Below are 25214 nucleotides of genomic sequence, written 5' to 3'. Positions count from 1 at the left end.
AGCTCTATCCCACACGGACTGGATTTAAGTACAGTAGAAGTTTTCCCATTATTTTGCTCAGCTCTGTTGGTCTTATCAGCAGTCACCATGGATGAACATATGCCTTCTCTAGCACCCTCAGCCCCACTGAAATTACATAAACTGGAAAGCTGCATTCAATTGCAGTCAACATTTCAGCACATGCTTGGCTGCAGGGTGCCCACAGCTGTTCCACCACTTTTCAAACATGCCATGGGCCAAAAAGGTTTGGCAACCCCTACTCTTACTGATTTAAGCATCACCAAAAAGTTGCTCTTTTTCTCAACTGAGATCTAAGCTGCTTTGCAGGAAAAACACATGGAAATGCAGCATTTCATAGGAAGCGGCAGGATGGATACAAGACAAAGATGGATTGTGGCCAATGCCACGTGCATGCACAGTCAATTGGAGGGTACACACAGCCTAAGAGTGCCCTGGCACACCTGACCATTTCAGAAACCCACTCCACCGGGCACTATAAAAATAATTTGTAATAATTTATTGTTTCTACCCAGCCACTCTGGGGCTTTCAACAGAACATTAAAAACAGAATAAAACTTCAAGCATTAAAAACTTCCCTAAACAGGGCTACCTTCAGATGTCTATTGATGGCATGCATGGCAGAGACTCCTAATGTAGAGCCATCCCTTGACTCATTGCATAAGATACTTGCAGCATTACCGTATTTTTTGCACTATAACCCTCACTTTTTTCCTCCTAGAAAGGAAGGGGAAATGTCTGTGTGTGTTATGGAGGGAATGCCTACGGGTGGCATGCCTACGGATTTTCCTCCTCTAAAAACTACGTGCGTGTTATGGTCGGGTGCGTGTTATAGAGCGAAAAATACGGTACCTCCTGTAGGGATCAGATGGGATTACCATTATAAAATATACATCAAGCCATCGTGTCCACGATGAAAGCATTGTGTTGACTGGGTTTGATATATTGATGATAATTTCTGATTAAATCCCATAAGATTCTACATCCATGCCCTTTCCATGCCCTTTTGCCTCTACTGCCCATTTCTCTCTCCTCACGTCACATACACTGCAGTACACAGCAGTTGCTTCACCAGGCAGGCATCCTGTGCCATAAAGATAGTGGGCAAGTTAGTTTGATGTAGTTTCTTATATATTTATCTTAGGATGTTAATCTTAGGGCCAGGGAACAGATCTCACATGAAGGTGATACTGATTGCTATCCTCCTGGCCATTCTTCTTATCATATGTATTGCTTGTTTATTATCTCCGGGATTGCCAGATGCTCTTCTTTGTAGTTCTCAACTTATTTCCCCCAGAAATATTTGTGCTTAATTAGTTTTAGTAGTTTAACTTGTCTCCAAGTGGGTTTGTGGAAATGCTCAGAGGAAATCTGATTGGTTCTTTCAAACACTCTGTAAAAAGCTCTTTTGTGAATAAAAACTACCTGGGCCAGGAGGCTGCAGACTCGGACAAGCACAGAGAGACACGATTATACGCACCCTTCCCAGAGTCTTGCTGGTTCAAGTCTCTGTGTGTATTCTTATTAATCAGAGTTCAATCCTTCCTTTACTTTGCGAACGCAACACCTTCCATGCAACAGGGAACTGGTAATGTTATGGGAAGGGAAAAGGCATGCCTTCCTGTGCCAGTGTGGAGGGCAAGTCCTCACACAGCAGAGATCTAAAGAGCTGTCACGGCTCATTTCATTGCGCTTTGCTCATTACACCCCAGGCCCCAGCAGTGCAAGGTGTGCAGGAAATTTGTTAACCAAATGGTGCTTATAGCTGTACCATGAACACTAGCCTTGTCTATCGTTTAGTCTTTTGCTCCCTTGCATCAGTGCAGAAGAAAATGGCAGGAGCACAGTTAGATGCAGGTTGCTTGGCTTAGCACAGAAAAGGAAAACCTGAAGTTACTCTTCAGTGAGCCCCATTTGGGGCTTCATTCTTCCCTTGCCTTCAGCTGACCCCCGCCCAAGAGTCTTAATTTGGCTGTGTCCTCTTATGCATGCTGGGGTTAATTTGCCTCTAATCAATCATGGTTTGGGTCTGGAGCTCAACAAAAGCAGGCATGCAAAACCCGTTTATTAACTGTTGCATATTTGAAATGTAGAGCTTTCACAAACAAGTGTAAAATCAAGAAAGATTCTGAAAGAGAACCATGAACAATGCAAACTAGAGAAGTGGAATGACAAATAGCAAAGCAAGAGCCAGGCATCTGCATATTAATTATTTAACCATAAGAAAACTCCAGAGAGATGCAGCTCATTAACATGAAGGGAGGTGGGGGGGGGGAGAGAGAGAGTCAAAATCACATTATTTTGGCTTGCTCTCAGGCTTGATGAAATTGCATGCCTCAAAGTATTTATCTGCCTGTAACCTCCAACTATTATGTGAGATAAGAATGTATTTTCAAGCACACAAATTTATCACTAAAAAAATTAAGAAAGAAATACGGACGCTCAAGATCAAAGCTAGTTTTTGCCATGGCAGGCTAAGGAAGGACTAGCAACTTGCTTAGCCCCCAGGCGCATCTCACAAATGACTCAAGAGGACGCAGCTTTAAGCATAATTTTTGGAAATTTTCTTCACAAATATAACCCAAGCTGTGAGGAGATGGTGGGTGCAAAACAAACAGGCTGCTCTTTTTAGAGGGGCTTGCTTGCGTAGGATTAAATCCCCAGTGAACTGGGTCCATGCTAGGAAGTGTGCAAAGTGAGCCGTGACCAGTGTGGAAGTGGAGAACCTCAACAACCCTTCTCTTGGGCGACCACTTGTCTTGAGCCACTCCACAACCCATAAGCCATGAGAAGAAGAAGAGAAGAGTTTGGATTTGATATCCTGCTTTATCACTACCCGAAAGAGTCTCAAAGCGGCTAACATTCTCCTTTCCCTTCCTCCCCCACAACAAACACTCTGTGAGCTGAGTGGGGCTGAGAGACTTCAAGAATTGTGACTAGCCCAAGGTCACCCAGCAGCTGCATGTGGAGGAGTGGAGACACGAACCCGGTTCACCAGATTACGAGTCCACCGCTCTTAACCACTACACCACACTGAGACAAACCTAGAAGTGCCAGTCGCAGTTCAGGCCCACCCACGGTGAAGTTTCCATTTATTTATGAGACAGAACCACTTTCCTTACAATCCACTGTTTCTATACAGTGTGCCAAACAATTCATTCTGCTAATTGAAAATAGGAAACTGCTGGGTGCAAGTGGGGCAGCATTCTGGAACATTTATTTATGGGCACATTTATATCCTGCCCTTCTAGTGTCGGTGCACCCCACTCAAGGCAGGCTCATAGTTTGTCTTCCCCGTGGCTTTTGGCTTGTGGTTTGCCCAGAGCAAGGAAAACTTTGAGCCTAGACTCAGACATGATGTTACGTGAAAACAAGGGCTTAGCTCCAGGTAGAGAAGCAGCAGAACGACCAGGAGAAGAGAGAAGCGGCCACATGTTTTCCTACGAATATTTGTGTGTTCTCAGGCATGGTTTGCCTTAGTGGTGTGCATGAACCAGACTGATTACAAGCTATTTGTGGTGAGCAGCCAAAGATTCTTATTCGTTTAGAAAATAAATGAGCTGAGATCCATGCTTCTTATTCTAGATTTCTTATTCTTATACTACTACGGGGTCCTCAGTAAAGGGCACACATTACATTATGTGGGCTCATGAATGTTTACAGCAGGATCTATCCTTTAAAGAAGAGAAACCCTTTAAAACAACCGTAAAGCTATCTGCCTGGCAGAAGACTACATTAACAGCCCATTTCGAGAATGAATTCTGCAATTCCGATTGCTAATTTAGAAGGAACAGTGCTTCTTATTAACATCCTTGTCAGAGAACTAAAAGCACTGTGATTTCACTCCTTTTTTGGCATTCCTGTCATACTCTAAATAAAACAAAAATTGCAGCATCATTCCAACACTAATGGCCGGAAACAATACTGGACGAAAAGGAATTGAAAAGTGTCCACAGGATTTATTACTGCTTTGGATGCGACACTAAAAACATTTAAAATATAAACCCCCAAAGACTCCTGAGAATCCTGGAATAAAATCGTGTTGCCTATTACTTATTTAGGAGCCAAGGCTAGCCAGACCAGATTTTTTTTAGAACTCTCCAGCTGCCACCTTTCGGTTTCTGTTTTTTTGGGGTGATAATTCTACAGTATCACTGATGAAAGGGATTCCAGTGAAGGCCAGCTTTTCCAGTAAAGACTGATTTGTTCCCGACAACCACTTGGATTAAACTAGATGCTGACCTCTCATAATTGTGATTCATTTCCACACCTGAGCGGGTGGGGAAATCAATAATTTTAAAAGAACAGTATATAGCTCAGTTGTTGTTTTTACATATGAAGTAGCTCTCAGTCCATTTAACACACCGGATGAAATTGGTTCTTGCCAACGAAAACTCACGCCACAATAAATTAGCCTTTGAAGTTCCCGAGAAACGGATTAACACATTTAATGGAATGTGCATCCTGCAATTGTGTTCAGGGAAGTGAAAGCAGCTAAGACTATTTGACTCACGCCACAAATACAGCACAGAACTTTACATCAAGAACGTTTGACAAAACGGTTATGCACAGTGCACTGTGGGTCTCTTCAAATCAACAAAATGTGAACATGTGCATGTACATAGCAGAACAAATGTCGCAAATGTGCAGATAAAGTAAGCTGAGGCCAGGTGACTGGGCAGGGGGCTTCTGCCATTTGTCTATCCTAACCTCCAACCAACAGTGTTTTCAAGCCACATGCCCCTACGCCAAATTAACTGTGTATCATTTTAATCGCATTGACCTCATCTCTGTCTTGTCAAATTTGAAAGCTTCCTCTACCACCACCCTTTATCTCATCCCATTTCTGTTCTCTCCTCATTCTCACTCTCTTATCTCACCCTGCAAGGATTTACTTCTATGCAAAAATAATGAATGCTGTTTCCTAGAAGGAAGATAAGACTTCTTGATATGCTTCTGGTGTGCCTAGTAGGCAAATTAAGTGACAGTCAAACCAGTCGCTCATGAGAGAAAAGTTTTAGCTGGTGATAGAACTAAAAACTATGCTAGAATAGTATTTCTAGACACTTCACTAATATTTGAGCACTGGACTGATAATCAGAATAATTTATCATTTTACATTGACAACTGGGGCTAATCATATTAACCGCACAGATTAATTGCAAAGTCCATCCCTACCTGAAGTCCATTCCTACCTGTCTTGATCTAACAGACCACACCTGTACCACAAAAACTTGGGTTGCAGTCAAAGGGGAAGGTTTATGTGCAGTTGAGGGAGTTTCGCCTATGAAATAGACTTTCTCTGGATTTTTTTTCCTGCTAGAACACATGCTACTAATTAGGCCGCTCCATTTTAAACATGTACAATATTTTATACTGCTATTAAAATCACTTAAGCTTCACTGCTCGCCCTCAGAAAGCCCTGGGAATCGCAGTTCTAATCACAAATTACCAGCTAAGGGATCAATCACTACAACCAGTGACTTTGATTCAAAGTAATTAAAAGTTTGAAACACTGAAGCACTCTAAATGTGAGTTTAAATATTGCATTATAAAATAGTATTTTTATATTAAATATTCAAAAGAGGAAGACGTGTTTATTTCATGCTAAGTCTTATATATTGTTCTTTGAATGTGTCTTAGGTCAAGCTGAAAAATTTCATATGCTGGAGAGAAAGTGTGCACACCATTCAACCATATAGAAAGAAATCTCATTCAAAGAATGCTATTTAACAATCAGGTCTTGAAGGAGGGGATTTTGGGAAGTGGGCTTCTAGCTAAAAGTTAAGATTATGAATGTTGTTTGTTGTTTGCATAAAGCTGCACGCAAATGGCCCCTCATTCTCCAGCCTATTTGTGGGCAGAGAAATTGGGAGGACCATTTCCCTGAATTTCTCCAGAGGGTGGAGAGATTTTCCAACAGGATGGACACACCATCAGCAGCAACAGTAGCGCAACGACTGCCTTTTCCACCTACAATAGGGTGTGCTTTCCCCCAGCCACTGCAACCGACAGCTGCAGGACCACAGGACGCTGTCTGCTTCTGAGCCAGACCATTGGTCTATCTATTTCAGTATAGCCCACACAGGCTGGCAGTAGCTCTTCGGGGCTTCAGGCTGTTCTCTCCAGATGTGCACTAGATGCTCTATCACTGAGACCCGACACTTCCACCCTCCACTGCCCCTGACAAAAAGAGAGAGAAAGGAACTACAACTGGCAGCCTAGCTACCATTCTGCATCATCCACAATGGTCAAGACCTAGTGCCATTCTGAGACAGTGTATCTGAGATAATTGTGCAAAGTGGCCCTTTTCTAACGGGATGAGGGGGGAAAAGAGAAACATCTCAGAAAATTTCCTAGAAAATTATTATTGTCTATTATTATTGTCTAATAATTATTATCCTATTATTTGTAGAAACCTTTGGCTCGATTCTAGTTCTTAAGGCTAGCAGGGAAGCCATTGTGGTTGTTGGGCAGCTGATAAGTGTCCGAGCCCAAAAGGAGTGAAGCTTCCCTCAGCTTTCATGGCAGAAGTAGAATGATCCCACTGAGATTCTGAAAACTGTTTTGCCATCACCGATGAGTGCATGTTTTCTGTAAATACTGTTCAGAGGAAATGGATCATTAATTGCTGCAATAAGCACATTAGCTTCTTGAATTACTATAGATCTACAGGCAAGGAAATTGGGTCTTCTGGGAACAGAACATGAGCACATGACTCGGTTTAATGGCTCTCAGAGGCAGTAAGAGAAGAACGAACCAGACAGGCGCACAGGCAAGCATCACCAGGCAGGATACATCTTGTCTACCCTGACACTTAGATTTCTGTAGGAATTTTGTCCTTTGGCTCTTACAGAAATTCTGAGGGGGCAGAGATACAATTCAAAAGGCTCTGATACTTTTGGTTCGTCCCCTGGATACTCTGAAGAAGTATCAAAGAGAAGCAGGTTGTAGATATTAATGTACTGGCATATATGTGTGTGTGTGTGTGTGTGTGTGTGTGTGTGTGTGTGTGTGTATATATATATATATGACCCCTGTAGGATTCAGTCACTCTAGTGTCTACTGAGTGGAAAGAGCACCATGCAGAATACACAGCTTATGCAAGTCACTGTAAGTCATGTAGTGACCACATCAACACACTACATATTGGAGCAGTGAAATAACAGGATTGTGAGAAATTTGATACACTAAATCTGAGCTGTGTGGATATGCCTCAAATGTCAAGGGATGGTCACATGGGACAAAGCGGGAAGATGAAGAAGCAGAGACCTCATCAGAAAAGGGTGAGAAAGGAGAAGTGGAAAATGTATGAGTTCGTAATAACATGAACTCAATAGGTTTTGAAATTCGTATCTGAAACACTGAAGGGCAAATGCATCAGGAAGAAGAGCCTTTTACAAGCACCATAATCAAGTGTATCATGAATAACAAGTTATGTGAATTCTCATCTTATGGTGGAAATAAATGGTGTTTCTGGTACTCATAAGGCTTTGGAAAATAGCTAGGTTTGCTTGCTCACCTGTGTTTGACCTCCATCACAAGATGTGCATTATCTGAGCAGCACCTTACTGTGGGAATTAGGAAGTGGACACACACACACAAAACAAATGTCTTTAACAACTATTTCTATGCCATTACATATCCTTGGGGCAGGGTAGGCATGTTATGACCGCAGCATGCAAACTTATCTGACCAAGTAAAAGGAGGTGACAGCTGGAAATCGCAGCTTTTGTGAAACTGTTCATTACTTAATTGAAGTCTAGATCAGTTGGTTGGAGACGTTATCCCTTCCCCCACTCCATGTCTGTTCCAACTATGATCAAAATAAGGCATCAGCGATGTCGGCTGGGCAGTGTATTACCCAGGAATCTTTCCAGTAACGTTTCATGTGTCGCCCTGCCTTCCCCCATGGTCAGCGTAGCTCAGGGGCAAAATTCTAAAGTAAAAAAAGTTGACAGAGGCTTGCAACCATCCCATCCTTGTTGCTTAGATGTCAAGGTAGGCAGGGAAACAAAGGTTTGCTTCTAAGTTCTGCAGACAAAGGAATACCCACCATGTAAGGGTCTTCACAAGACCGCTGCTACATTTCCTGTTGGCTGGGGGTCAGCTGATAAAAGTAAAATGTTTCATCCAATAACCCAGACTATTCCACTGTAACATAAGCAAAATGGGCATAATCTTCTGTCTTGACGCTTCTGTTGTTTTGTTCACAAGCAGTTATTCCCAGAGTTTAATTGGACTAACAAGCTCGTGGGACTAACTACCTCCGAAAGCTATCCCAGTTTCCTCATCTCAGTCCTGCAATGTGGAGAAAGAATGCAGCAAGTACAGTAGTACCTCGGGTTAAGTACTTAATTCGTTCCGGAGGTCCATTCTTAACCTGAAACTGTTCTTAACCTGAGGTACCACTTTAGCTAATGGGGCCTCCCGCTGCCGCCGTCCAATTTCTGTTCTCATCCTGAAGCAAAGTTCTTAACCCAAGGTACTATTTCTGGGTTAGCGGAGTCTGTAACCTGAAGCGTCTGTAACCCGAGGTACCACTGTATAGCACATCTCTGCCTAGCAACAGGAAGCAAATGCTGAAGGGAATGTACAAAGTACATACCCGTCACCAAAGAATAACCCTAACCAGGCCACAAATTAACTAGAATTGGAAATAAGAGGTTCTATGCAGATTTAAGTCTTGGGTCCACTCGTTTTAGGAACTGGTTATTATAATTAATAACACCATAGGCAGCATTTAAACAGTTTATATTTAATGTTTTTAGGTAGAAGAGAATAAGGGCTTAAAGGTTCATTCTTGCTATTGCACCTGATGTTGAATGTGCTTGCAGCATCAGTCTTGCAGCTCCTTTACGAACCCTGGTGTTGGCTGTAACTCTTAATGGGCAAGGATGCTTAAGGAGCTGCCTTCCCCATATGAATCCAGATGCCATTTCATGTTATCTAATGAACCCACCCCCCATGTGTCTCTGCACCTTCTGAAATTGTGACTTCTTCTATTATGGCACCCAGAATGCAGAACTCCCTACCTGAGAGTCCACCTGGCCATGTCCAACTGCCCTTCAAGAATTTCTAATTTCCAGAAGCTTTTAGCTTAATTGCTGTGTAATAATTTTTTTAGCTTCACTTTGATTTTTCCCAATGTTATATTAAACTGAAGCTTTGCGTTTTTTTGTACGGATTTTAAAACTTTAAAATCGCCGTTTGCTGTTAATGTTTTAAAGGTTTTTCTGAAAACCAAGTTGTGCATCTCCATTTTAGAAGGCGCAAATACCTTGATAAATACTGATGCAACCCCCATCACTGTGCAATAAGCTTGCACAATGCATATGATGCAGCACATGGAATGTGAAACAGATCTCGAGCATCTGGACACATAATTCATGCGTAATCCTGTTCATGATAACTTAATGTGATAACTTAACAAGTCTAGGACTCTCTTCTCATAGCGGCCATCTAGATGCACACAGGAAACCTGCAAACAGGATCTGAGTTAAACAGCACGCTCCTCACCAGTGATTTCCAGTAACTGGTCCCCGCAGGCATACTTCCTTCAGCAATGGAGGAAGAGCACAATCCCCATGGCTAGCAGGTATTGATACCTTTAAAAGGTAAAGGACCCCTGACCCATTAGGTCCAGTCATGACCCACTCTGGGGTTGTGGCGCTCATCTCGCTTTATTGGCCGAGGGAGCCGGCGTACAGCTTCCGGGTCACATGGCCAGCATGACTAAGCCACTTCTGGCGAACCAGAGCAGCGCATGGAAACACCGTTTACCTTCCCGCCGGAGTGGTACCTATTTATCTACTTGCACTTTGTCGTGCTTTAGAACTGCTAGGTTGGCAGGAGCAGGGACTGAGCAACGGGAGCTCACCCCGTCGCGGGGATCCGAACCGCCGACCTTCTGATCGCCAAGTCCTAGGCTCTGTGGTTTAACCCACAGCACCACCCGATTCCCTTACTGATAGCTTTACCTTCCATTAAACTTATTTCGCCTTTAAAGCCATCTAAATTGAGGCAGAAATGACAGGCAGAATCCGAGACCAGGGAGAAGAGTTGGCGGAAGAAGATTGGAAGAAATTTAAAGACTATCTACAGAAATATTGCAAAATTAATGAATGTTAGAATGATGTCGGATAGAAATTAAGTGGTTTCCAGCTGTAATGCTTTAAGAAAATATGGGAAAAAAAGATTTAGAAATAGGTTAAAATTTATTAATAAGGATTTGCTGAACTAATACTTTGAATTGGAATACAAAAAAGGGAGGTATGAGGAGGTCTGGGAAATAAGTTAATGAAAAATAAGTAATGGAAACTTTATGTGTTTTTTAATTATTTTTATTTTTGTATTTTTGTTATTATTTTTGTTTTTTTACTTTTTGATTTTTATTGTATTATTATTGAAAACCTTAATAAATATTCTTGGGAAAAAATAAATAAATAAAGCCATCTAAATTGGTGGCAATCACTATTTCTTGCAGAAATGAATTCCATACCTTAGCAGAGCACTGTGTGAATAAGTCATTTTCTTGTGTGTTTAGAATTTTCTGACTTTCAGTTTCATTGAATGGCCCCAGGTTCTAGTATTATGCAAGTGGGGGGGGGGGAAGCTTCTCTCAATCTACTTTCTCTACCCCATGCCTAATCTTATACACCTCTTGGCATGTCTCCTCTACTCACATTTTACAATCTTATTCAGGGAATATGCTGTTATTAATAAGGACAGCTTGCATCCTATATGTGGCAGTTCTAAACATGGCCCTTCTGGGTCTAGATTTGTATATTTTATTGGCTGTCGCTGCCACAGTTTCGTAGTTCTGCCTTCCTTTCTCCTTCCCCCCTGAAAATATGAACAGCATATCAAATCTCACAATGCTATAGACACACTTTAGATTGAATTTCAAGAGATAGATAGACAGCAGCAACCCCTTTAAGTGCAGGAATATATTGCCTGGAGTAAAAGAGGATGAATAACCGGCAGCTAGAATCTGTGAATTCGCAGCAAAGTCCAAATGAGACAACCAAGATAGGAGGATTCAAATAAGAACTGACTTCTCCCTTATAGGAGCAAGCCAAGAAGACTGGGCAGAGGAAGAAACAGAGGAACGCCGATGCCTGAGTGGCAGCAGGCATCTCTAATGGCCACAGCTGCTCTGCTTTGGATAAATTGACTGCAGCCTCTGGTAGCAGCAGAAAATATCGCTCAAGGGCTACAGCCATCAGCACATCAATCACAGGGTCTCGCAAGATTGCCGCCAATAAGTCTATCAACCTTCCAGAAACCCAAGGTGGTTTATCCTTGGAGAACAGGAGAAAACTGAAAATGGGTGCATGTGCCCTGAGTAGAGTAGACTAGAAGGAAGGGATGGAGATTGTTATATAAATAAAATGAAGTAAAAGCTTCAAAGGCTTCAGAACCTTGTAAGAGAAGATGGGTGCTTTAATGTTTTAAGCGTGGAATAAACAGTGCACCACAGAAAAATCCATCCACAGCTGATTCATGGTTTTTCATTTATTAATCCTGCAAGAAGGAGTGACAACATTTCTGCCTCACTCAGCACATTAATCATTCTCTTAAAAAAAAGCCCAGCACAATATCTTAGTCCAGTTGGTGGACTAAGAATGACAATCCAGGGGAGGGGGAAGGAGAGGGATGGATGGATGGGTGGAGAGTTAAAGTCTGTGAATCCAACCTCATTTCTGTCTTGCATGTCTGCTAAAGTCCCGATCTCCTAATCCTGAAAAACTCTGCAAGGGACTTGACTACAGTGGAACCTCAACTTACGTACGGCTCTACTTACGACCTTCAGTAGGTGCTTTGACTTATGAACTTTCCTCCAGATACGAACAGAGGCCTTGCCAGCAGCCTGGAGCTCGCCCGGCCGGCTGCGGGGCAGCACAGGGGCCTCTGCCGCTGGGGAGAGGGTCCCCATCCCACCCCCGAAGCTGTGGAGGAGGTGCCGCCTGCAAGAGGCACAGCAGGGCGCACTGCAGCCCCAAACCCAGCCGAGGAACTAACCTGAGGAAGTCCAGAGAAAAACCTGGCCTGGCAAGAAAAAAAAGTGACCCTGGACGAAATGAACCAGCTCTTTACTGACCCTTGTCCCATCCCCAGATTGTAGCCAGGTAAGCCCACCCACCCAAAGTAAACGTAAAGAAAAAAAATATGTTATTTTTTTCATCTACAGTAATGTCATATTTATTTTATAGTACTGTAGAGTACATTGATTATTGTCTTCATTTTATGGATCTATGGTCTCAGACAGTAAAATCTGTGTTAAACTACTGTTTTAGGAGGTGTTTTTCATAGTCTAGAATGGATCAATTCACTTTTCCATTACTTTCTATGGAAAAGTGTGCCTCTATTTATATGTTTCTAGTTACGACTGGACCTTTGGAACGGATTACGGTTGTAAAGTAGAGGTTCCACTGTATTTTGTTCCTCTTTTGGGAAAGAGCATTCTGCTTAATTAGGGTAACAGCTCGTCTTCCTCCGGCAAAAAAATCTGTGCACGAGAAGGATGTTGCTGATGTGAGCACAGATAACCTCAAACATTATTCACAGGAACCGTATGCATATTGTCATGCAATGAAAGCACATCTCTGTGTGGAGAAATAAACACATGTGCACTTGTCATGTGCAATTTATATGTGGGTGCTTTCTCACTCTCACACATAGTGCTGATAGACAAAAGTGCTACAGAATCATATTATCAGGGCATGAGTATATGAAACAGAACTGTATTGTGGTTCGATGGAACCCAGGAGATGAGCGTTCTAGTACTGCCTCTCTGGATAACGCCAGTATTTTCAGAGATGCAATTCCCATAGCATTGGCTGATGGTAATTGTTCTTAGGGGTGGGAATAATCTCTTTATTTCAGAACACTGCAAGTCATAGAAGTGCACAACACGGAGTCCTCAAGGAAACAAACAAACAGAAAAAGGGAGGGAGGAAAGAGCTGAATTTTTAAATGATTTCTAAAGATGGTGATTGATGGGGTGGCACTGATGTCCAGAGGTATGAGAGTGCATTCCTAATGTTAAGGAGCAGCTAAGTAGTATGCATGGAGACTTTCTAAAGGAGAGAGCGGAGGTGCTGCAACAGAGGACCTGAGAGCCTAGTTGCATGTTCAAGGAAGTACAGGAGCAGAGGTACTGGAGAGTCACCATCTTTCACCAGGAGGACTGAAAGAGAAATCCAAACCCCTGATCTGCTGCAGGGGATGAAGTCTGGCTGCAGCAGAGGTGTCAGTCTCTGCCACTGAGGGTGGGATGGGGCCTCTGCCATTGTCAGGGAAGCCTTGGAGAGTAGTGTTGGGAATTCCACTCCACCCTTGCTGCAGATATGTGGGATTGTTACATGTCACATGTCTGTTTACATTCCAGCACAGATTGCTGGAGTCCCGTGAGCGGAACATCCGCTCTGTATTGCTTTTGTTTTCTCTCTCTCTCTGAGAAGAACGACAAGGAGAGAGGCCATGTTTTTCTTTGTCCTGATTTATGTATAATAAATGCGTAGTTTAGTATAGTATCCACGCCTCGGGCCTATTCTGTTGTGTTTACTCTGCCAAGTAATGTGTGCTCTTGCATGCACAGCAACATGAGTTGCGGAAGCACATCGGAGGAGGATGACTGATGGATCTCTGCAGCGGCAAGGCTGAGAAGGGAGACGCTCCAGCTGGGGCCAAGCCAACTGGCTTTCCATCCCTTGGTTCTGACAAGCGGCGCCCAAAACTGCCTGCCCAAACTATAGGCAGCAACATCCCTACCAGCAATAGGCAGCAGAAACCCTTGACCTGCGGCACTTCAGGAGGGGTGGGGGCAGCGCAGGTTCTGCTGAATCCTGAGCAAGGATTTTCATGTGATGGAAAAAGGCCTAATTTGGGCCTCTTCACTGTATCAGTCTGGGATCTGGCACAATGAAAGGGCATTTCCCCCCTCCTTCTCACCTTCTGCCCTTGCTAAACACAGGCAGTAAGCTGTGAATACAGTTTAATGTCCATGGGCCTTCCAGGGGCTAGGATTGCAGCCTAAGAACTACTATGTGAGCTTCTTGGTGTCATGAAACCACCACGGCAATCAGAGCATACATTCCCTTTAAAAGATGGATCTCTTGGGCCTTCTATACCGAATTAACCGCATTCAAAACTGACACACTGGGATAATAAAAGGCATTTGTAACCTGCGCCCGTTGCACCAACGCAGATTGTTACTACAATGGACTAATCTCAGCCCATCAAAACGATCTCTAGGACAGCTGCTGAATTTATACCCTTAAATAAATTATCTCAGGTGCAATTACCTTGTCATGGAAAAGGAGTCCCTCAAAAGTAGTAAACTGTTTAAGCTACCATGGCCACAGCAACTGCCAAAGCTAAAGACCAGGGGTAGGCAACCTAAGGCCCACGGACGGTCCGGGAATCAGCGTGTTTTTACATGAGTAGAATGTGTGCTTTTATTTAAAATGCATCTCTGGGTTATTTGTGGTGCACAGGAATTCGTTCATTCCCCCCCAAAAAATATAGTCCGGCCCCCCACAAGATCTGAGGGACAATGGACCAGCCCCCTGCTGAAAACGTTTGCTGACCCCTGCTAAAGACGAACTGGCCCACAAATATTGACACCCCAAGACGTGACAGGAATCGGGCAACAAGCTTGGTCTCATGTAAACCTGCCTTTACTTATCAGCACATTTCAAAATTCCTCTAGCAACAGGACTCCTTTTCAATCTCATGATATTTCCTTCAGACATCCTACTGTAGGCTGACGGCAGGTGCTTCACGTGTGAATTGCTTTGGGAATGCCTGATTTACAAATACTTTTTTTTGCAGTTAATTTCTCATTATTTTAATCCGCCCCTCTCCCTTTCATTGCTATCTCTTTGTGGGTCTGACTGACACACACACACACACACACACACACACACACACACACACACTATGGGTAAACAAATGAGATAAAAACATAAATCTGAACAATGTACATGTTTAAGTCCTTCCAACATTGATATGAATTGAGACTCTTTCTATACACAATTATGCACAGGTAGGTGTCAGCTTATCATTTAAGTATAATGGGGAAGAAATGGTTGTTGTTTAGTCATTTAGTCGTGTCCGACTCTTTGTGACCCCATGGACCACTGCACACCAGGCACTCCTGTCTTCCACTGCCTCCCACAGTTTGGTCTTCTCATGCGGTGGCCAAAGTATTGGAGCCTCAGCTTCACGATCTGTCCTTCCAGTAAGCACTCAGGGCTGATTTCCTTAAGAATGGAGAGGTTTGATCTTCTTGCAGTCCATGGGACTTTCAAGAGTCTCCTCCAGCACCACAATTCAAAAGCATCAATTCTTCGGCAATCAGCCTTCTTTATGGTCCAGCTCTCACTTCCATACATCACTACTGGGTAGATTCATCTAATTGTAAAGTTGGAAAGGACTATAAGGGTCGTCTAGGTGCTTTCTACAACGTCTGAACAAAGACACTGGGAAAAACCTAGTATATCTTTAAGAAGATCCCGACTTCACCTGAGGAAAGCCTGGAAATGGAGCCCTGCTCAGCTACATCATCCTGGATGAGATGCAGAAGGCACCAGCTGAGCCATATCCCAAGCTGGTATAGACAGAACATGGTTTAGACAAACGTCTTGCTACTCAGCGATGTTGTGAATGGCAGCCCAGACTTTGAAGGACTCCAAACACCGGATTGCCAGATAGCACAACTACAGCAGCATTTTTGCCATGGGATTATCAGTGATTTAAGGTGACACTGAACACGCACAGGGATGTCTGAAGAAATATGCTTCTAAGCATGAATGCAAATGCTTCTCCCAATTTCATGGTCCCATTTGAATGAAGAAAGTGGGGTCCAATTCACTAATTTTTCAGTAGGGATACAGCATTAATTTTTTAAAAAATAAAAAACTGTTTATTTTGCTTTTCAAGAACATTTTTGGGGGTTCTGATCAATGGGGATAAGAGATGGCCCAAGCAAGGGGGAGATCAGTAGCCCTGGGGTTCCAGGAAGGCAAGGCAAAGCAGGATCAGCACCTTGGAAAGAGTCCTAGGTACTGTATGTGTTTCAGGGCCACATTTAGCAATCCTGTAGGTGAGGTAGAACATGCAAGGTATCTCAGCAGTTGTTCTGGAGCAACTGGAAGACCTATATAGCCTGGACTAAGTATTCACAGGCAAAAGGCTCCACTTCCTGATTGCGGCAACTGACCTTCCTTACAGCTGTTGGTTTTTCTAGGCTCAGGAGTTTCAAGCAGTGGGAGTATGTTGACATTCCCACCAACAAACTTCTCAGGGATTTGAGGGGGGTGAGATCCACTTCCTTGGAAATGCATTTGCTATCAGGCAACAGACAGAGCTGGGAAAAACCAATGCTATGAATATGCATGGCCGGGCCATCCTATGCGTGCCTATTACTGCAGACAAATTGCCTCCTCTAATTTTGTCCCCACAAATGTCTGCAAAGGCTTCCAGGCAGCAGAAACATTTGTTTAATCATAGTCTTTGGAAAATTAAATGCTCTTGTTGCCTCTGATAGATATTATCCTCCCCTCCCCTCCTCCCTTTGCTATTCCAGGATGTCAGGAGTGGCTATTTCTTCTCTTCTCTGCAGCACAGCAGAGAATGGAATACAAATGAACATTTTAGTCCCGACCAATCAATCTTGTTTTAATCATTTTCTCTTCCTACAGAGTCTCCTTCTACAGCTTCCACTCCTTACCTCCTGCAGTACTGCCTTAGTGCAACTAGATTTCTCTCTCTCTCTTCTCAAGCAAAATAAATTAGCATAATTACTATCAAGGCTTGCACAGCTGCTTTATGCAATTACTGGGTACTAATGTGGACATTCTGATGTAAACACCCGCTTGAATATCAAAGTTTGCAATTCGTTTTATAACATATTACTCTTAATCCATAATACATATTGTGTGCATGTGTACACACACATACAATCAAATCAGGGAGACACAATTAAGCAATTAAATATTTTTTGTATAAGCAAAATGCTGCCCAATTTTGGGCAATATTCCACTGAGATATCAACTGGTGACTATCCTAATGAAAACAGCTGCTTTGGTGGTCTTACACAAAGATAAATGCCTCCAGGCATGGTATGCTAGATTACTGCAAAAGCATTGGGTAAATATATGATTTACATTGGGGTCAGCAAACGTTTCAGCAGGGGGCCGGTCCACTGCCCCTCAGAACTTGTGGGGGGCTGGGCTATATTTTGAAAAAAACACACGAATGAATTCCTATGCCCCACAAATAACTCAGAGATGCATTTTAAATAAAAGCACACATTCTACTCATGTAAAAACACGCTGATTCCCAGACCGTCGGCGGGCCGGATTTAGAAGGCGATTGGGCCAGATCCGGCCCCCGGGCCTTAGTTTGCCTACCCATGATTTACACCACTAATTTTCTTTAAGTCTTGATTCTAGGCTATATTTTGAGTTTGGAGAGACCTGCACACGTGCTCATCAGACATATTTGTTTTCCTCTGGCATGCTAACTCTGTGCAATTGTGGTTCTCTCTCATATTCACCTAGGAAATTGCTGGATAAATCAAACACAGATTTAAGGGCAGATGCAGAAACTCACACCGGAAGATGGCCAGAAACATCTCCATGGCAAATGAGCGGAATGCATTGAAACACAGAACAGTTGCAAAAGGAGAAGGCAAACTAACCCTCCCCCTACCCCCCAAGACAGGGAGATGAGACCGAGGAAGAACACTGTCATTATCTGATGAGATGGAAATCTAATCCTGTGGATCATCCCAGCAATCATTTTCTACTATGCATATAGCTTCTGAGGGTAAAGAAGCAGAATACAAGGGATAAAACCAAAAACAATTTAACTTACAAGCAAGCCCTTCGGTTTCATTGCTAAATACTATTACGTAGCTTAAAATTCAATTTTTATGCACTGAAATTATCAGTGAGCTTTCCTCCAATTGCCTGAGTAGTATATAAGCATTTTTAAGCCGGCCTTCTCTCCTCTTCTCTTACCTAAAAACAATGAAGAGTCTTGTGACAACTTTCACACTTTTTTTTTTTATGGCTGCAACAGCTACCACTCTGGAAATTGATTTTACCCAGTTGCTTCAGAGATCTACGCATACAGGGTGGTATACTTACTTACTTACTTACTTACTAAATAAATAAATAAATGCCGCTAAGGAGAGGCTACCTTTGCAAAATGAAGAACTGCAGTAATTATGCAGTTAGGACGTTTATACAGTGGTGCCCCGCAAGACGAATGCCTCGCAAGACGAAAAACTCACTAGACGAAAGAGTTTTCCGTTTTTTTGAGGTGCTTTGCAAGACGAATTTCCCTATGGGCTTGCTTCGCAAGACGAAAACGTCTTGCAAGTTTGTTTCCTTTTCCTTAAAACCGTTAATACCCAGGGTGCATTGCTTGAAGAGGTGCAGTTGCGACTTGACTTAAAGGAGCAACTCATAGCACGGGGTTTGGAGCCTTTTTTGAGGTTTTTGAGGACTTTGGTGATTTTTGAAGCTTTTCCAAAACTTCTTTTGCATCCATTTGGTAAGTTAAACTTTTAAAACTTTTTTGTGGTTTTTGGATTTTGGGTTGGGGTGTTTGGAATTCAAGGACTTGGTGTTGGGGGGGTGGTTTGCAAGAATCTGGGAGCTTGTGTGGTTTGTTTGTTTTTTGAATTTTTATTATTTTTTATGACCATTGGGCCAGTCTGCTTTTAAAAAAAAAAATTATGGGTTTGAATTTCTGTGTGGTGGGTGGCTGGGGAAACAGTTGGGGAGGGGTTTGCAAGAATCTGGGAGCTTGTGTGGGGTTTTTTTTTTTTGAATTTTTATGATTTTCTGAGACCATTGGGCCATGTTGTTGTTGTTTTTTAAAAAATTCTGGGTTTGAATTTCTGTGTGGTGGGTGGCTGGGGGACTTTAAAGAGCAGTTAATAAACTCTTTTTGTACCAAATTTGGCTTTGTTTGGACTTTTTTTGACCATAGGAACGCATTAATTGATTTTCAATGCATTCCTATGGGATTTTCGTGCTTCGCAAGACGAAAAATTCGCTAGACGAAAAAACTCGCAGAACGAATTAATTTCGTCTTGCGAGGCACCACTGTATTTGAATATAGCAACGGCTAAAAAGGATGACTTCTTTAGAGGAACATCCAAGACTGATGAGAGAACAAGCTTTGAAAAATACCATATTGGCCTGCATATAAGCCTCACTCCCCCCCCCCCAAATTCCGACTGAAAAGTTAATTCGCGACCTTAGAAAAATTGGCTTTTACAATCTTGCTGCTGAAACAGACATACAGTAAAACGGAACAGGTGTGAGTGCCTGTGGAATTTTAAGGGAGTGGCTTATATTTGGGTATTGACTTTTCTTCTCCCCCCCACCCAAATTTTAAAGGTCCCGCTTATATTCAGGTGCGGCTTATATTCTGGCCAATATGATAGCTGTTCTTGGTGTGTTGGAAAGAGAGATGAATGGAAAATGTCGGAGCAAATATGCCAACAACCTTCCCTGGACTCATCGATCGAAACTTTTATCTTTAGAAAATATCTTTCTTTTTTAAAAAAAGTAAAATGTTTTCCATCATATACCTGACTTTTTCAACGAGAATGAAATATTACAATTAGTCAAAGGTATTCTTCCTTTGGACGTACCCTACAAGTAGAAAAGGCTAGAGAGTGTTTCAGAAACTTGCTTCAACAATGATGGCAGCCTAAGCCAAACTATCTAAACCAGTGTGATACTGTCTTACACAACAAACATACTGGTCTACTGGTACATTATGAACATTAGATGTTAGAACTAAGGATAGGAAAAACCTTCACATTGATATTGGGCTGAATGATGAGAACTACCGTAATTAGTAAAATCTGCCTTTTGGAAATCTTTATCAACAACTTTCATGTCACTGAATTTACACACACACTGAAGTATACCTGGACACCTTTGACTTCTTCTCAATTATCAGCTTTTCATATTAGTGCTATGAGTATCAAACCAATCAGACACAAACACAGCTTTGGATTTGGTGCTGTAAATGCGTACCAAACTACAAGTTGGATGCATGAAGGAATCACATAACTGTGGTCCACATGCTGCCTCAATCAGATGAATCCATATGTACAACATGCCCATTTAGACTGGCAAATTCATCTTAGGAAACTGGAGTTCAGCCTGAAAGAGCAGAGAGTATATTTGAATAGAAGCCCAAATGAGTACGGACCCATTTCTTCCAAAACAATGTGCATCAGAGGAAGCAAACACACAGTCAAGAACCCCCACTGCGATTAACAATTCATTGAGTGCCTTAAAAAATCTCATTGACAAAATATATGTTCTGCCACTACTGTTAGCATGCTGCATTCAGAGGTTATGCTAGCAGATCAATCCTGTTATTACTACTTCTGTGACATGTTAAAATCTCAGTCATCTTGAAATCTCAAACTCTGTTCCATTTTAATTTCCAGGGTAATTTCTGAACCAAAGCCAAATAAAAGAAAAGGTTGTATTACTTGCCCTGCACCTTATTTTATCCAGACTTGCGCTGTCTAGCCACATTTCCATAAGGAGCATTTTGAAATCTCATAACGTATCACCATGCTCCCCCTTACACAACAGATTAAAAAAGGTAAAATTGTTAAGTGATAAAAATGTAACTTTCATTTACAAGGTATGCCCCCAACAGTCCAAAAGTAATGCCACATACCTCTGGAATTTCCTGTAGCTTAAGATAGCATATTTTCACACTTAAAAAAAAAAGGAAAAAGGAACCCTGACCATTAGGTCCAATTGTGGCCGACTCTGGGGTTGCGGCGCTCATCTTGTTTTATTGGCCGAGGGAGCCGGCGTACAGCTTCCGGGTCATGTGGCCAGCATAACTAAGCCACTTCTGGCGAACCAGAGCAGCTCACGGAAACACCGTTTACCTTCCTGCCGGAGAGGTACCTATTTATCTACTTGCATTTTGACATGCTTTCGAACTGCTAGGTTGGCAGGAGCAGGGACCGAGCAACGGGAGCTCACCCTGTCGCGGGGATTCGAACCGCCAACCTTCTGATCGGCAAGTCCTAGGCTCTGTGGTTTAATCCACAGCGCCACCCACATTCATATTTTCACACTTAGATCTCACATATTTTTCTTCCAATACAAAATATGATCCTTCCCACTATTTATCCAATATTTCCCTTTCCTCCAGTAAATATGCAACACTTGATATAATCTACCAACTCACCTTGGTTACTATCGCCACTTCATAGGGAGACAGGCTGTGCCCAGCACCTGACAACACGATGAGTTTTAGCATACCTCAACACTAAATTAGATATTTCGGGAAGCAGGACAGCCACAGAATTGTTACCACGTGCTCCCCACACACCTCACCTCTAGTCAAAGAAACACTGGAAACATTTCCTTAGATTTTCAACTAACCACTGGGAGATGTAATTACTTTTGACTACAGTTTATCCGAACAAGCCAGGATTATAAACAATGGTTTGAAGTTAACTTGTATGGACAAACCATAGTTAAAGCTGACCACAGTTTGTCTCTGTTTCACCAAGGTGCAGGAGGAAAAGGGGAGGAGTGCAGAGTCCATGGAATGGTCACAGAGTACTAAATTAAACGCATGCTTACTACTAGGTCCACAGTGGGGACACAGGTTTCTGAGCAGGAGTTGATCACAGTGAGGGTTTGCCATGCATGCCTTCCTCTTAGCATGTTTCTCCCTTTCATCCTGAGTTTGAGCGTCTTCAAAGTCCATGACACCCTTGGTAAAGGCTGTTCTCCAACTGGAGTGCTCTCAGGCCAGTGTTCCCCAGTTGTCGGTGTTTAAACAACATTTTTTTTAGATTTGCCTTGAGAGAGCCTTTAAACCTCTTTTGTTGACCAAAAGCATTACGCTTTCCATTTTTAAGTTTCGAACAGAGTAGTTGCTTTGGAAGACGATAATCAGGCATCTGCACAACATGACCATGAACATATGCTTGGACTTCCCACAGGTGTGGTTTATAAATGGATTGATGAATATGTGAAACAGCACCAGATCTACCATAACAAGACTGTTTGTGCATTAGGTGGGCATGATCCACCTATACTGAAGGTGTAACTAAGGCACAGTCTACAAAGTACCCTGAGTAAGTGGCACTATACCACTTGCCAGAAAACTAAGGCCAGCACACAACAACAACAACAACAACAACAACAATAATAATAATAATTTATTTGTACCCTGTCCTCCCCGGCCGGATCCAGGCTCAGAGTGGCTAACATCATATAAATAATACAATATGCTTAAAAACAAGCAATCAATTGATTAAAATGCACTCCAAAATTAATTCAAATAAATTAAAATTAAAGTTAAAACTGGACAAATGACAACTCTCAGATTAAAACTGAAAGTGGTTAATACTCGCCAGGACCAACTGTTTCCACTGATATTATAAGGACCTGTGAGCGGGCTGGGAAACCTCCTTCGTGCTTGTTCTTATACAAAGAGAAAATAAGTCAGACCGAACCCTGACCAAAAGCCTGGCGGAACAGCTATGTCTTGCAGACCCTGCGGAAGGATGTCAAATCTCGCAGTGTCCTGGTCTCTTGTGAGAGAGCGTACCACCAGGCCGGGGCCACGGCCGAAAAGGCCCTGGCTCTGCTCGAGGCCAGTCTAATCTCCCTGGGGCCAAGTCCAGTTGGGACAGCTGCAACGAGAAGCACCATTAAATCTAGTGTGTCAAAACCTAGTGTGTAAAGCAGCCAAAGTAGGAAGAATTTATAGGAGTGTTTTCCCAGCACAATGGTGCAGTGCATAATTTCAGTCAAGATGGCTATAAAAATAAATATACTACACAGGGATATTTCAAGATTGGCGTCAAGTTGGAGGACCTAACTCTCGGTGCCTACCCATGTGGTTCATGGGTTGAGTGAGCAGTTGATTTCTGTACCTTGTCTAAATGTCTTTAGAGAAGCTGGCAGTAGGTTTTTTCAGTACAACTAGCTGAACCGTGGAAAATGACACTTTTAAGCAGGCCTTCAAAATTTCCTTCCACAGCAGAAGGAAAGGGTGTGTTGTTGTGGCGAGGGAATGATCTTTGCCTGGGGACTTGAACAAGTACTGTTATTTTCCATAGCCGAAAGCCTTCAGGCTCAGCTGAAATGAGGTCGCAATCTGTTAAGTGTTGCTGCATCTGGAGCCTGCCTAAGAATATGGATGTTACAAAATATTTCTATGGCACCTATCACAGGTACAGCAAGGTGCCATTACACAAATATTAAAGAGCATTTTTAAAAAAATTAAAAGCACTCTTTTTGAGTTCCTGTTATGATTTAAACCAGAAGTATGAGGATGAATGTGAGGAGATCAGTGATCATCTACAGAGTCTTAAGGTGGTGGAACAGCTGAGGTCAACCACAAAATAGTTTTCAGGTTCAAATCCACAGTGTGGCATCTCAGAAGCACAGCCTACCTGGCACACCTGGGAGACTATGGTGCTGGGAGCAATCAAGAAGAGGTCTGCATGGGACAATAGTCTAGTTTCTGCACTGGCAAACTGGCCCCTTAAGAAAAGCTTTTGCTCAGCGGCAGAATGCATGTCGTGTGTGCAGAGGAGTCCAAGGTCAGTCTCCAAAGGCCATTAGACAGAACAGGGTTTGTGGGTTTACAGAAATCTGATGGGCAAGCACACAGTGGAAGAACATTTGCCACATTTGTTCAGTCTTCTCCATTATCAAGCTGCATTCTTACAGCAAAAATCAACTTTGCATTGTGCTGATTGGCTGAACAGTGATGGTGTCACACTTCAATTTCCTCCCCAAAGCAATTTGACATTTTAAACACTGTTTCTGGGGGTTTTCTTTGGGGGGGAGGGGGAGAATGGGAGACACACAAATGTATATTCAGTAGAATAAGTTTAGATGTGGCACATGAAATCTTTTTTTTTTTTTAAGTGGACACATTCCTTGAAGCATGAGAGAAGCGGCAAGGCAGTACTAAAACAGCATGCAAGTTACTCACTGGGCAGTAAATCTATCAAACATATTGCAAAGATGTGGGAAGCTGGGCTGAAACTCTGAGTACTCATTTGCACGTACACTTGTTTGCACCCACAGACAGAATTATTTTTGTACAGGGCACATCTAAGCATATCACAAAATATATAAGAACTGGATGTACAGATAACATGTAAAAAAATAAAATAAAGGTATGGATGTGAAATCATTACAGTGGTACCTTGTTTTGCGACCGGGTCACTAGCCGAAAAGGATGCAGGGCAAAGTGCTGCGTCTGTGCATGTGTGAAGTGTGATTTAGCTCTTCTGCACATGCGCGAGTGGCAAACCCGGAAGTAACCCATTCTGGTACTTCCGGGTTTGCTGCGGACGTTCGTCGGAATGGACGCTAGGCGAAGCGGATGTTTGCAGAGGTATTACTGTATTCCCCCACATTCTAAAATAAGGCTCCACCATCACCTTCCTTCCATTTAGTTCAAACAACGACAAGTGGTAGCTTCCGTCTCTAATACAGAGAAGCTGAGCGTCAAATGAAACACCCTGTTTACCGCCGCTGGCCTAAACATCCCAGCATGCAGTGGCCCTGCCTACATACAATACAGGGGACCTTGCAAGGTAAATAACTCAAAGGCAGCAATAAGAAATGGGTGCCTAACAAAAAATCTAGTTGTGATCGTCACCCCTATTGCAGATGTCCGGAATTCCTGTTACCAAAGTGTCCAAAATCCAAGTCTAGAGAACCTCACAGGGTGCTTTTACTGACAAGTACTTGCTCAAGTAGAAAACATTTCATGCTCTAGACATGAAATGATTATTGCCTCTGATGAAGAGTTATTTTATGCCCAGAATGTGTCAGGCACAATAAATTTTCTGGAGTCCCTCAATAAATAGGCGCCTTAGTACCAACTGAGATTTGCCTCACTTTGAGAGATTTGGAGTTAGCGCCGCTGTTTCGTTTTCCTTGGATGCTTCTCACGTGCCGTTGTTCCTAAACGAGATCATTTCCATAGGTCAACAAGGAAACACTGTCGTTTATGAAAACGGCAGAGTGCACATTTTGTGGCAAAGACACGTTTGACACACGGGAGGCTGCAGTATGTGGATCGCTATAAATGCACCGAGGAGGCAGGAAACACAGATTTTGCTTATCTGACCGCATACAAGGCAC

General features: G+C 42.7%; 1 protein-coding gene across 8 annotated transcripts in view; it reads right to left on the bottom strand.

The window, feature by feature from the left end:
- The window catches only part of ELMO1 (engulfment and cell motility 1), a 312564-nt gene that overhangs the window by 18269 nt on the left and 269081 nt on the right, over positions 1 to 25214 (bottom strand). The window lies entirely within an intron of this gene.

Source organism: Podarcis melisellensis, assembly GCF_964234715.1.
Source record: "Podarcis melisellensis genome assembly, chromosome: 12".
Lineage (NCBI taxonomy): Eukaryota > Metazoa > Chordata > Lepidosauria > Squamata > Lacertidae > Podarcis > Podarcis melisellensis.
Note: the sequence above shows the minus strand (reverse complement) of the source record. Positions and strands in the feature narration are given on the sequence as shown.